Raw genomic sequence first — 10687 nt, 5'->3', positions numbered from 1 at the left:
TGTGTGAACAGTGGGTTGGGTGGGTTGATAAGTGGTATTTGCATTGTTCTTTCTAGTAATTTTCCTTTAGTAATGTTTTATATTTTAGTTTGTGTTTTATTGTGTATTCTAGGGTGTAATGAGCATCCAAGCAAATAGGGATCAAAGGCAAGCGAAACGGGGAGAAAACGTCATTTTTGGCAATTTCTTCGATACAAAGTCAGAGGGCTACTACGGGTCATAGCAGCATGGACCATTAACCCCTTCAGTTATTGTTTTTTAGTAGATAAAGAAATGACCTGCTACGGGTCGTAGCAGAAAGGTGAGAGAAAACTCCAATTTTGGTTTTGCTTCCATAAATATAAGATCTTCTATTGACTGTGGCTCTTAGGCATGATTGGATAATAATAAATCTGAATATTTTTCATTGAGTGATCAGTGCATTTTGATGCACGTTCTTCCATGTTTATACTTAAGCATTTCTTCGGTTTGCTTTGATTATTTTTATATTTTAATGTGTTTTCATAATTTATGTTATTTTTGCACTTATTTAATTTTCGTATTTAATTTTCAGCATTAGCCGCTTTCGTGAGAAAAATTATATCTTGAGCTAAGAGTATCGGATTGAGACATGCTACCAGTCGATGGAAAGCTAAGAAAAAGATCTACAACTTTTGTTCAGAAGTCGAGAGCTGAATCAGAGTGTAGCAGGGCCAGAAAATTCATTGAAGTTGCAGCATTAGTTTTATTTAAGTTTTGGGTCATTAGTTTTGGACTTGGGTTATGTTTTCGATCCAGTTGGGTTGTAAACCAAATTCCTTGTTTTCCATATACCTAGCAGCCGCACAACATTAGGATAATCACTATTCACGACATACTTGAAAGCTTTGGCAAAAAAATTCATGAAGAACTAATTGATCCAAATAATTTGTTGTATGCGGGTTCTGATACCTTGAGATTTTAGTAATTCTTATTCAGGTTTTTTATTCCTTTCAATATTAATATATGTATTTTGTTTGCTTAATCCGATTTACATATGCTATATTAATTTAATCTGATTGATTGTGTGATCCTAACTATAGTCACGATTTCGTTTGCTTAATTCGTTATCGAGTCCGTTTAATTCATGTTTGTTTAATTCATGAAACTTAATCCCGTTTGCTTAATTCGGATAATAGGAACATAAAACTTATACTATCAATTGCGCTTGTCAGTTGATATTATAATCGAATAGGAATAGTTAATCTGCGGTTGGAATTACGATAGTCGATGATAGGCAAAGACCGAATCAGTAAATTGTTGCTACAGCTTATTTCAATAATCACTTATTTTAATCTATTTTTTAATTGAATCCTAAACCAACCAAAATCCCATTAATCGTTACTATCATTGATTAATTCATTCAAGAATCCTTGTGAGAATGATAATCCGAGTCAATTTGTCGCTAACTACGTTTTGTCAAAAATACTCGTTTTTGATCCGCGCGCGACAGCGGATCAAACTGGCGTCGTTGCCGGGGATTCTTGTCGAATTAGCCAATAGTTTAGTTTTAAGTATTGTGTGTTTTGTTGTTCTGCAATTTCCTGTTATTTTTCCGAATTTTTCTACAGTTTCGCGTTCGGAGTTGGGTCTAGAGTCAGAAAAAACCGGTTTTTGGAAAATTTGTGTTTGATTGTATAAGTTTTTTGCCTACTGGAAGCAGAAAAATCGTGCGGTCAATACTCCTTTACTTTTAAAGTAAGGGACTCTGACGTCAAATTTGCCAAATTCCTTGTTTTTCTATTTTTAATTAATTTTTTACTGTTTTCATAGTGTCGAAAAAATCCAAAAAAAATCTCAAAATTTTTATTTCATGTCATTAGAGTAAGTTTGGTTCTTTTGTATTTTCCTGAATTTATTTTAATCGTTTTTCTTCTTTCTATTTGTTTTTGTCTATTTCGGACATAGTTGGTATTTCTGTGTGTTTTTTTATTACATGGATGATCAAAGAACATTAAGGCAGTTTGCTGCTCCTGATGTTAATTATAATGACTTTTGTATTGAATATTCTGATGTTTCGGTCCCTTTTGAATTGAAATCTGGTTTAATACACTTGCTTCCAAGGTTTAGTGGTCTTGCAGGTGAGGATCCGCATGAGCATCTGAAGGAATTTGAGGTTGTGTGCTCTGCACCTTCTGGACTTTCACTAGAAGATATTGTCAAACAAATGGCTGCAAATAATCTCCAGTTTCAACAACAAGTAGATTCTACTTTAAAGACTTTGCAAACACAGATTGGGCAGCTTGCCACTTTGGTGAATGCCATGCAACAAGCTCAAGGATCAAACCAACAACCCTTGGAAGAACATTCTGTTTTTCAAATAGATTTGATTTCTGAAATTGTTGATGATACTTGTAGTGATTTGTTTGCATCTGATTTTCCATCATTGTCTGGTTTTGATGATGTTTATTCTTGTGATATTTGTACTAAAACTAAAATTTGCTCTGTTTGTACTGAAATTGAGGCTGCCTTACAAGTTGATGTTCTTACTGCAGATGAGGTTGCAAATAAAGTTATTCATGTAGATAAAGCTCTTGACATCCCGACTGCCCCAAACACTCCTTCTATTGAGCAACCACCTTCCCTCGAGCTGAAGCAACTTCCTGAAAATATGAAATATGCTTATTTAGGGATGAATGAAAAACTACCGGCTATAATTTCTTCTAACCTTGATTTCGATCAAGAAAATAAGCTTTTGCAGGTTTTAAGGAAGCATAAAAAGACATTTGGTTGGACATTGGCTGACATTCCAGATCAGATCACCTTCACGTGTCCATTTGACACTTTTACTTTTAGAAGATTATTTGATCCTGGAATAAAAGGCGAAGATACTAATAAAAATTTCAAGTTAAATGGACATTACCCAAAGCTATTCCATGACAGCCCCACTTTGGAAGAAGAAAATGTAGAATATATCTCTTTGGGAAAGGCTGCTTATGTGATCACCTATCCTCCTTGACTACTCGGGTGTGTTCTTTCCTCTCTCTTCTCTCTCTTATTTTATGTTTGTTTCTTTCATTGAGGACAATGCATATTTTAAGTGTGAGGGAGAGAATACTTTATTTTCTTTGTTTTTGTTCTTTGTTTTGTTTTGTTTTTGTTTTCTTTCTAAAAAAAATTTAAAAAATTGCATTTTTGTTGAAAGTTGTAGGCTATAGAATAATTTGAGGTTGGTTTGTAGAGACTTGGGAAAAGTTCACAAGATCGGTATCGTTTTAACACCTTAAATCTCCTGAATATGAAAATAATTTTGAATACTTGTTATGACATAGCCTTGAGTTCTCATTTTTCTTATAGCTCTTGAGTAGTTTATTTCAGCAGTCAGCACCATCTCACACGCACTCTATGCAGGGAAGCCGATGAATATAAGTGAGTGCTCCGAAAAAAGAAAAAAAAAATAAGGAATGCACCTTCTAAGTTTGGTGACCCTCACCCGGTCACTTAACCCAACGGATGTAGAACCTTCAAAAAAAATTGAAAATAAGACTAGTTGTCAGTTGGTTCAGCGGTTTCTGGTACTGAACTTGGTAGGGCGGATTACGGTCTGATCCCCCGCAACTACAATTGAGTAAGCAAAGGGTTATGCCACTTAAGTACCAGAACCCCGTGCAGAAAAGGATCAGAGTCACTAACCGGTCGCCTTGCTATGAGTGTGTGGAGATAACAGGCTTAATGTGATTGCGCCTGAATGAAAAACAACCAAAGAAGGATGAGTAAGTTAGGCTTTAATATAATAACATGATTCGAGTTGATTTGTGTATTCAGGAGGTTTATGTCTGCATAATTGTGGATTAGTGTTCTTACAATGTCCTTAGTGTGCAAGATTAGTACCTATCGAAGCAAACTTAACCGAAGATGACTTGTAGCCTAGAATGAGTAACCGTTGATGTGTCTGTGTTTTGTTTTGTTTTTCATTTTGTTCGGAGTGCAAAAGTTCAAATGTGGGGGAATTTGATCAGTGCATTTTGTAACACCCTTCTAAAATACCCCAATAATTAATTAATTCAACAAAATATAAATCAGAGTAGATATGCAATTTAAGGGTGTCACACTTGACACTTCACACCATTCACCATAATAACTTGTCATGCTCATTTATTCATCAAAACAAGGCATTGCACAATCCGCAGCGGACAGAAATCTAACAACATGCAAACCATGTAATCACATTACATGTAAAACTGTTCAACAACCAAAATGAAAACAAAGTAAAACATCCCGTCCCGATGTTACATAGACCAGAGCATGACCCACTAAGGAACTACACTAGACTCCAAGCACTATCTTCTTACACAATCACTGCTCGTTACCTGAAACATAGTTGTAAGGGTGAGTTCCTCAATCGATATAATAAGCATTATAAAATATCATGTAATGCTAAGTAATTTAACACATTTCATCACCCAAATCAGATCACACATTCAGCAACGGCAACATCAACTCAAAATCATAATCATACTCAACCCAACACAAAACACACGTATAATATTGGAATACATCCATTCATATTATACGACATACATACATTATGCAATGAGACTCCATGCATGCAGTACCGACTATTCGTGAACACATAGTTCAACCTCACCGATCAAACCCAGATACGGCTACCAAGCTCACTAGTCCCACTCATTTGAGACCTAGTGACTCACTCACTAATTCCTCACCATGGGAATTAGCTACCACCCCAAGGGCTATGCTATGCACGCTAAATCACCTAGCATGCAAACATCAACAACAATCCACAATAACTCACTCACTAATTCCTCACCATGGGAATTAGCTACCACCATAAAGGCCATACTATGCACGCTAAATCACCTAGCATGCAACATCAACAACAATCCACAATGGACATATGCTCACACTCTAAGCCATAAACAGTCCATTCACAATTGCATACATAACAGATACATTCACAGCATTATGCATACCATCACACATCATCAGCATATGTATCACAGAATCATATTCATATCATGCCAAATAATAAATCACAGTATTAGCACACTCTACTAATACCTATACTGCTCAAAACAACGGGAACTGATCCCTACTATATCATCCACCGATATAGGCCAATCATCCAATATGTCCACAATATTTAAATATCAATTTTTCCCTTTTCCAACAGTGTTAACCGGTTAACGCTCTGGGTTAACCAGTTAACGCAACACAGAACACGCTTTCTGGCAATTTTAACAGTGTTAACCGGTTAACGCCCTGGGTTAACCGGTTAACGCAAGACAGACAACAATTTCTCATAATTCATAACAGTGTTAACCGGTTAACACCCTGGGTTAACCGGTTAACGCAGAACATAAATAAATTCTTTTAATTATCATAACAGTGTTAACCGGTTAACACCCTGGGTTAACCGGTTAACGCAAGACAGAAAGTTGTTCCTGCGCTAACACGAACAGAATGCAGAATTACCCGCATTTTTCGCCGTCGGAGGACTTCCGGACCTCCGATTTCAATTCCGTAAAAAGCTACACGTCCAGAAAATCACAACTCATCCAAACATAGATTTCAATCACAGTTTTTAACGTAATTTGGTCATCACAATTTGCAACATTCATCATCCAAATTAGGGTCAAATCAATGGCTTATTACTACCCATTACATGTTAACCCATAATACCCATTAAACGACGATAAACCCCCTTACCTGAGTTAATCCGGAAAATCCTTTCTTGACCTTCAACAATCGTGAATTCTCCTCTTGAGCCCTAGCCTCTTCTTCTCCCTTTCTCAGTTTCTTCTCTTTTCTCCCAATGTTACGTGTTCTCTGTTTTCACGTAAAAAACCTTTTTTTTTACCAAATGGGACCTTATATATATTCCAACTTTATTATTCCAATAATAATAATCCAAATAATATTCCAATTATTTAATTAAATTAATAAATATACTATTAACTTAAATTAAATAATTATCATATTTTATCGGGGTGTTACAACTCTCCCCCACTAAAAGAGTTTTCGTCCTCGAAAACATACCTCAAGCGAATAACTCAGGATAAGACTCCTTCATCTGACTCTCAAGTTCCCAAGTCACATTGCCACCTGCTGGTCCTCCCCAAGCTACCTTTACCAAAGCAATCTCTTTACCCCGCAACTGCTTCAACTCTCGATCCTCGATCCTCATAGGTGATGTTTCAACAGTCAGGTTATCTCTCACCTGTACATCATCTACTTTGACCACATGCGACGGATCAGGAATGTACCTCCTCAACTGAGACACATGAAAAACCTCATGCAAATTCGCAAGTGACGGCGGTAAAGCGATACAATAGGCTACCTCCCCTATCCTCTCCAAAATCTGATAAGGACCAATAAATCGAGGTGTCAACTTCTTCGACTTCAAAGCTCGACCAACCCCAGTTATCGGAGTAACACGAAGAAACACATGATCTCCCTCTTGGAACTCAAGTGACTTCCTCCTCTTGTCGTGATAACTCTTCTGACGACTCTGAGCAATCCTCATCTTCTCCTGAATCATCTTAATCTTTTCTGTAGTTTGTTGAACAATCTCCGGTCCAACCACAACACTCTCACCGGACTCATACCAACATAAAGGTGTCTGACATCTCCTACCATACAAAGCTTCAAACGGTGCCATACCGATGCTCGAATGAAAACTATTGTTGTAGGTAAACTCAATCAAAGGTAAATAACAATCCCAAGCACCTCCCTTCTCCAAAACACAAGCCCTCAAAAGATCCTCCAGTGACTGAATCGTCCTCTCAGTCTGACCATCAGTCTGCGGATGATATGCAGAACTCAATCTCAGCTTAGTTCCCAAAGCCCTCTGCAAACCTTCCCAGAACTTCGATGTAAATCTAGGATCTCTGTCCGAAACAATACTCGATGGAATACCATGCAAACTTACAATTTTCTCAATATACAACTCAGCTAATCTCTCTAACGGATAATCCATTCTGATCGGAATGAAATGAGCCGATTTTGTCAATCTGTCAACAATCACCCAAATAGCTTCAAAATTCTTAATTGTCCTCGGTAAACCAGAAACAAAATCCATACTGATACTATCCCACTTCCACTCTGGAATAGCCAACGGTTGCATTAGCCCAGACGGCTTCTGATGCTCAATCTTTGACTTCTGACAAGTCAAACAGGAATAAACAAAACTCGCAATTTCTCTTTTCATTCCCGGCCACCAAAATAACTTTTTCAAATCATGATACTTCTTCGTAGCCCCAGGATGAATACTCAGGCCACTACGATGTCCTTCCTCAAGAATACTCTTCTTAAGTTCGGTAACATCCGGAATACACACCCGATTACCAAATTTCAAAACACCATTCTCATCAACTCTGAATTCACCACCTTGACCTTGATTCACTAAAGTCAACTTATCAACCAAAAGCACATCGGATTTCTGACCCTCTCTAATCTCATCCAGAATACCACTCGTTAACTTCAACATTCCCAATTTAACACTATTGTGAGTACTCTCACACACCAAACTCAAGTCTCTAAACTGCTCAATTAAATCCAATTCCTTAACCATTAACATAGACATATGCAATGATTTCCGACTCAATCCATCAGCCACTACGTTTGCTTTACCCGGATGGTAATTCAAACCAAAGTCATAATCCTTCAGAAACTCTAACCATCTTCTCTGTCTCATATTCAGCTCTTTCTGATCAAACAAATACTTTAAACTTTTATGGTCACTGAAAACCTCAAATCTTGACCCGTACAAGTAATGCCTCCATAACTTCAGAACAAATACCACAACTGCCAACTCTAAATCGTGCGTCGGATAGTTCCTCTCATGAACCTTCAGTTGTCTCGAAGCATAAGCTACAACCTGCTTATTCTGCATCAAAACACCACCCAAACCCAACAATGAAGCATCACAGTAAACCTCAAATGGTTCCGATGAACTCGGTAATATCAGAATAGGAGCAGTAGTTAACCTTCTCTTTAACTCTTGGAAACCTTCTTCACATTTTGAGTCCCAAACAAACGCTTGCCCCTTTCTAGTCAACCTCGTCAACGGTAACGCCAACTTAGAAAATCCCTCAATGAATTTCCTATAATAACCTGCAAGTCCAAGAAAACTCCTTATCTCAGAAACTGACTTCGGAGCTTCCCACTTAGATACCGCTTCTATCTTAGAAGGATCAACAGCAACACCACCTCTTGAAACCACATGACCAAGAAAACTAACCTCTTCTAACCAAAATTCACACTTGGACAGTTTAGCAAATAACTTCTTTTCTCGTAGAACTCCTAAAACCACTCTCAAATGTTCAGCATGCTCTTCTTCAGATTTCGAATACACCAAAATATCGTCAATAAACACCACAACAAACTTGTCTAGGTACGGATGGAAAATCCTATTCATATACTCCATAAATACCCCAAGCGCATTAGTCACACCAAAAGGCATTACAGAATACTCATAATGTCCATACCTTATTCTGAAAGCAGTCTTCTGGATATCCTCAGTTTTCACATGTATCTGATGATACCCCGATCTCAAATCTATTTTGCTGAACACACTCGCACCAACCAACTGATCCATCAAATCATCAATCCTCGGCAAAGGATACCGATTCTTGATCGTCACTTTATTCAGTTGCCTGTAGTCCACACACAACCTCATAGTACCTTCTTTCTTCTTAACCAATAACACTGGTGCACCCTACGGTGACACACTCGGACGAATAAATTTCTTATCCAACAGATCTTCCAGCTGACTCTTCAATTCAGCTAACTCAACAGCAGACATACGGTACGGAGCCATCGACATCGGCCTAGTACCAGGTACTAAATCAATCGAGAACTCAACTTCACGCTCTGGCGGTAATTCATTCACTTCTTCAGGAAACACATCAGGAAAATCACACACCACGGCTAGATCGCAAATCACCAGTTTATCTTTAGCCTCCAAAGTCGCTAACAGCATAAACAACTCTACCCCATCTGCTACGGCCTCATTCACCTGCCTTGCTGATAGAAACAAACTCTTTCCTTCCTCAATCTCAGGAAAGATCACAGTCTTATCAAAACAGTTGATATAAACTCGGTTAAACACCAACCAGTTCATACCCAGGATAATATCAATCTGCACTAGTGGAAGACACACAAGGTCCATCCCAAAGTCTCTACCAAAAATACTCAAAGGGCAATTTAAACAAACTGAAGTAGTAGTCACTGAACCCTTCGCAGGAGTATCAATCACCATACCCCCATGCATCTCAGATATCTCTAATTTAAGTTTCACAACACAATCCAACGATATAAAGGAATGAGTCGCACCCGTGTCAATAATAGCTACAAGAGGAAAGCCATTAATATAACACGTACCTCGGATCAAACGATCATCTGCAGAAGTCTCAGAACTCGATAAAGCAAAGACCTTGCCTCCCGACTGGTTCTCTTTCTTCGGCTTAGGACACTGTGGACTGATATGACCCACCTCTCCACAGTTGAAACAGGTCATAGTCTTCAACCGGCACTCTGCATCCAAGTGACCACCTTTGCCACACTTGAAACACTTCTTCTCAGCACTGGTACACTCATGGATACGATGTCCAGCCTAACCACATCTATAACACTTAGCAGGGGCACTGGAGTCTCCCCCACTAGGTCTCCTCATCCCACTCTGTCTCTGGAAACCTTTGCCAGCTGCATACGGCTTCCCCCGATCATTCTGATTCTTGCCTTTCCTATCAACCCTCTGCTGATAGCTCTCCGTTCTGGCCTTGGTATCCTGTTCAAAAATCCTGCAGCAGTCAACCAAGTCAGAAAACACTCTAATCCGCTGATACCCAATAGCCTGCTTGATCTCGGGACGTAACCCGTTCTCAAACTTCACACATTTTGAAAATTCCCCAGTAGCCTCATCATAGGGAGTGTAATACTTCGACAGCTCTGTGAACTTAGCAGCATACTCAGTAACAGACCGGTTGCCCTGCTTCAATTCTAAGAACTTTATCTCTTTCTTTCCTCTGACATCCTCTGGAAAGTACTTCCTCGGGAATCTCTCTCTGAACACCGCCCAAGTGATCTCAGCACTCCCAGCAGCTTCCAACTCAGTGCGGGCAGCAACCCACCAATCATCTGCTTCCTCTGACAGCATATGCGTACCGAACCTGACCTTCTGGTTATCGGCACACTCAGTCACTCGGAAGATCCTCTCGATCTCCTTCAACCACTTCTGAGCACCATCTGGATCGTATGCTCCCTTGAACATTGGAGGATTGTTCTTCTGGAACTCACTCAGTTGACGAGCAGCTCCCAGTCCCACAACATTCGGATTCCCTCCAAGTACTCCAGCTAGCATACCCAGAGCCTCAGCAATCGCAACATCATCTCTACCTCTTCCAGCCATCTCTATTCTGAAAACCCAACAAGCTAAAACAATAAGTACTGATAGGGTTACACAACACCTATCACGTACAGGGAAACAGAATAATTACGACTCGACTCGACCGACTATGCTCTGATACCACTAATGTAACACCCTTCTAAAATACCCCAATAATTAATTAATTCAACAAAATATAAATCAGAGTAGATATGCAATTTAAGGGTGTCACACTTGACACTTCACACCATTCACCATAATAACTTATCATGCTCATTTATTCATCAAAACAAGGCATTGCACAATCCGCAGCGGACAGAA

Source organism: Lathyrus oleraceus, chromosome 6 (genome assembly GCF_024323335.1).
Source record: "Lathyrus oleraceus cultivar Zhongwan6 chromosome 6, CAAS_Psat_ZW6_1.0, whole genome shotgun sequence".
NCBI classification, from domain to species: Eukaryota; Viridiplantae; Streptophyta; class Magnoliopsida; order Fabales; family Fabaceae; genus Lathyrus; species Lathyrus oleraceus.
The sequence above is the reverse complement of the archived record's forward strand: the minus strand, read 5'-3'. Positions refer to the sequence as shown.